This window comes from Penaeus vannamei, chromosome 20 (assembly GCF_042767895.1).
Source record: "Penaeus vannamei isolate JL-2024 chromosome 20, ASM4276789v1, whole genome shotgun sequence".
NCBI lineage: Eukaryota > Metazoa > Arthropoda > Malacostraca > Decapoda > Penaeidae > Penaeus > Penaeus vannamei.
Genome location: NC_091568.1, coordinates 10827416 through 10832415, shown reverse-complemented (window position 1 = coordinate 10832415; position 5000 = coordinate 10827416). Strand labels below are relative to the sequence as shown.

Here is a 5000-nt window from a genome sequence, read left to right as displayed (position 1 = left end):
TAGGGATGTCGAAATGGAGTATGATAAGTAGTTTTTACGATTTACTGTTTTTTTTTCTTTTCTTTTTTTTGTATCGTATTAATCTTCAGTGTTGTGAATTCTAGGGAATAATCGGACACAAAAAAATATGCGCACACAAACACACACAGCAACACACACACTCGACCCACAAAAAACACACACAGATACTCGCAAAACGCACAGAAACACAACACACACACACAACTCTTTTACACACAACCACAAAACACACACATACACATTCCACATTCCCCTCATGAATGAATTTAGCATTATCAGCCTGAAACCCACGCCATCAACATTGCATTGCTCTTATCAATGTTGTGCTATATTTCAATAATAATAATTCTTTCATCATATTTCCAACAAGCACCAGAGTCAATAATACTAAAAATGCAACATCTGAATATGTAATACGATAGATATTAATATTCTTGCAATAAAGCTTTCATACCAAGCTGCAATGCAAGTCTTCTTTGACGTTACAGTATTCATGTTTAGTTTGATGTCCTATCAACATGCTAACTTTAGCGACAACGTATGCAACTACATGCAACATCAACACAGAATACTAGTTTTGAATGTCCGTTCCTTTCCTTTAGCAATTCGAAACTGATCAATCGTCGCTATGTACAAACACTGTGTACACAAAATAGTGTTGCCTTGATCTAAGTGTATGGAACCAGTTAGTAGTTTTTGTTATCATTGTTATTATCATCATTAATAATATTTTCATTATCATCACTAGTTATATCATCATTTCTATTATTATTATCATCATTCCTATCATAATTTTCCTCATTATTATCATTATTGTTATGATAATATTCATTACTATTAGTACTATTACAATTATTATTATCTGATTACCATTTTCATTTTTATCAATATTACTAATGTCATTATTCTTATCATTATCAAAATTTTTATCATTATCAATATGGTGTTTTCATTATCGTTATCCTCATTTCTGCTATTATTATTATCTTTTATTATTACAATTATTATTATTATTATTATTATTATTATTATTATTATTATTATTATTATCATTATTATTTTTATTATCATTATTATCTCCATTATTGTTATTATCATTATGACCATTATCATTGTCATTTTACTGTTATTATCATTACCATCATTATCATTGTCATTTTCATTATTATTAATATTATTATCATAATCGTTGTTATCATGATTATCATTATCATCGTTATTGCATCTGGAGTTCGGGTAGATTCCTCTCCCTAATGTCAATCTACACATTGAAATAGTCTTTATAGCCATAAAAAGTCGTTTCTTCTTTATCACTCGTTCTCATATGCGTTCGATCTGATTAGGAATTCCTTTTTTTTCTCTCTTTTGTAATTTTTCTTATTTAAAGTACTGATTTTTATCTGTCATCTACATTTCCTTTCTCTCTCTCTCTCTGTCCCTTTTCTGTCGTTCTTTTTTCTTGCAACAAATACCCTCTTGGCATTTTTATACATATACTAAACATTAATTAGATATCTCTCTCTCTCTCTCTCTCAATCACTTGTTCTCTCTCTCTTTCAATCACTCGTTCTCTCTCTCTTCCAATCACTCGTTCTCTCTCTCTTTCAATCACTCGTTCTCTCTCTCTCTCAATCACTCACTCTCTCTCTCTCTCTCTCCCTCTGCTCCCTCTGTGCTCTCTCTCTCTCTCTCTCTCTCTCTCTTTCTGTCTGACTGTATGCCCCCCTCTCCTTCTCTCTCTTCCGCTTTGTCTGTCTGTCTCTTCTCCCCTTCTCCCTCCCTTCCAGTCGTTCAATAGATGTAACAGGATTCATCAGAAACAAAAGAATTGTATTAAACTCTGGATCGAATACTCAGATAACGATCTGATTCCCTGTTGCCATTGATATTTTTTTTTCGCCTTTGGAGTTTATACTTTTAATTTGTATGTAAAGGATGGAAGGAATAATAAGAGGAGAAGGAGAAGAAGGAGAAGGTGAATGAGGCGGAGAAGGAGATGAAAGAGAGAAAAAAGAAAAGAAAAGAGGAGGAGGAAGGGGAAATGGAATAATGATAGTAAAAATAAGCCAAATAGGATCATTATGACTAATATGAGGGAAAGAGAAATAAAGAGACAGACAGATAGATAGATAGAAAGATTGATAGACAGATAGAAAGAAAGGTAGACAGATAGAAAGACAGAAAGAAAGAGAGAGAAAAAAAACAGAGAAAGAGGAGATATAGACAGTGACACATACACACATACACAGACATAAAAAACAACATACACATACAAAGAAAAAAGGGGAAGAAAGAAAGAAAGGGAAAAAAAAAGTCATATATAAAGCCACATTTTCTACTAAAACTCACATAATCACCGGATCTGGAAGAACATCCGCACATTTCGCCGACATCAACGCTACTTTCAGATATTGCAAGTAAAGATAAACGTCGTGTGCAATTGAATTTCCCCATCAAATTACTCGTAAATGTATGTTGCATCCTCATGGTCTCACATCCTGCCCTCTATCCTGGTTTCTGACTTTCATCTGTTTTATTTTGTTTTGTTTTGTTTTCTTTTCCCTTCTTTCTTTGACGGTCCGCTCTCTCTCGCTTTGTCTTTTCCTATTTTTGTTTCCTATTCTCTTAAAGAATAAATGGATAAAACAACTTTATCCTTCTTCTCTTCGTCTATTTCTTTCCTCATCCTTTAGCTTCGCATTCTCCTCCTTCTAATTATATCTTAAGCCATATTAATTGCGACAATTGTAGAGAGAGTAAAAATGAGAATGAATACCTTCACAAAACTCGAGATGTATTCGACCGGTTGCGAATACATGTATTTCTGGTGAAGATATACTCGAAACCGGTTAAATATATCTCTTGTATTGTGAAGATATTCATTCTTGTTCATACCATTTCTTCGTGGTATGCTTTTTTGTGCTATATAAACATTTCTTTTTATGTTTCTACCTCTCTGCCAATGTGTAAGACTCTCTCTCTGCCTGTCTACCTCTGTCTGTCTTTGTCTCTGTCTCTGTCTATCCCTCTCTCTCTCTCTCTCTCTCTCTCTCTCCCCCCCCCCTCTCTCTCTCTCCCTATCTCCCTATATCAGTCTCTGTCTATATACCAATACACTTAGACAACGTATTTTTATATACATTTATATAATATCACATAAGCGCTGGCTGAATGAGATAATGCAATCAAGTTAAACGACATACTTATGCACAAAACTAGAATATAGTCATACAAATATTTTCATTATATTTTTACCCTACAAGTCATTCACACTTTTTACGGTTCAGGATCAAGCGATTGGCAGACCTCTTGACATGACCTCTCTCGAGTTGACCTGACATTCACCCTCTGGCTATTTGGGGAATTTCTTGTTTTTAGGCCATGGGAATATTTCGCGAGAGGGAGACGGAAAAGGAGAAGGAGGAGGAGGAAGGAAAAGAGGAGGGTAGAGATGAAAATAAGGAAAGAGGAGGAAGGGGAGGAGGGGGGGAAAGGGAGGAAGAGGAGGAGATGTAGAAGAAGAAGGGGGGGGGGGGGAGGGGGGGAAAGTAAAGGGATTAGGGGGCACGGAGATGATTCAGAGGAGAGGAAGGGGAAGAGATGGGGAGAAGGAGGAGACGAAGAAAAAGGAAGAGTTTGAAGAGGAAGAGGAGGAGGAGCGGGATGATGAATAAAATTATGATGACAAGGAGGAGAGGACGTGGAAGAGGTAAACGAGAATGATGAGAAAGAAGAGAAAGAAAGGGAGACGGATGAAAAAGAGAATAATTTTTTAAAAGTCCCAATTTCCCTCGAATTATGTTATTTTTTTTGCTTTTATACTTGTTTTAGACGAAGACACCAAATGAAGGGAAAACTGCAAATAATAGGACACCACAATGATGATAAAGAATAAAGAGAGTAACGTTGACAATCCCAAATATGATAACAACAGCAAACAATAACAAAAAATAACAATAACAAGGAGAGATGAAGAGACGGAAACATTTGATAAAAAAAGCATAATCATAAACTTGTAATTAATTGAAATAGATAAATAAATGAATGGATATTCCAATGGATAGAGAAATTTATCAAATGGAGGATAAACAAATTAATATCTAATGGAATTGATAGTGTAGTAAGAATAGTGTTTAAATTAATTGATATATATCTAAGTGAATGAAAAAATAAACAAATAGAGAAATGAAAAAAACAAAAACAAATAACAAGCAGATGGACAACCAAACAAACAAGCAAACAACAAACAAACAAACAACAAACAATGAAAAACAAACAAATAGCAAGCAGGCAGACAACCAAACTACAAACAAACACCAAACAAGACAAACAAACAACAAACAACCAAACAAATAACCAAACAAACAACAAACAAACACACCCCACATTCACATCCAACCCAACCCAAAAGGCTCAACATACACAATCAATTTGCTTTAAAATAATACCTTTGTTGGTTCGTTAATTATCATCAAACTTAAGAAAGAAGGATAAAGAAGGATTGTGAGGCAAGGATATGTCTCATTAAGGAGGATTGGTTGCCGTGTTAGTTGCCCATTCAAGATTTATTGGAAAAAAGATATATATTTATTTTCCTTTATCTTCGTTTTCTTGGCGATATTGTTGTCTGAAAAGTGATACACTTTTGCACAGATATGTTCTTACATATATACATACATATATACGTACACAAATATGAATATACTTACATATGATAATGGTGATAATAATGATAATACTGGTAATGGTAATAACAATAGCGATGATAATAGTAATGTTTATAATAAATGGTGTATAAATTGATGGTGCTTATGATAATGATACTAGCAATAGTAATAGCAATGATAATAATGATAGTAATAATGATAATAATAGTGATTAACCTACCCAATACCCATTATCCTACCCACTACGCATCACTAATTATCTACCCATTAAACTACCCCTTAACCATTTACGTACCACTACACATTTACAAA

General features: G+C 33.9%; 1 protein-coding gene across 1 annotated transcript in view; it reads right to left on the bottom strand.

The window, feature by feature from the left end:
* LOC113803833 (spondin-1) overlaps positions 1-5000 on the bottom strand; it is a gene marked incomplete in the record, with an annotated part of 519699 nt that overhangs the window by 180586 nt on the left and 334113 nt on the right.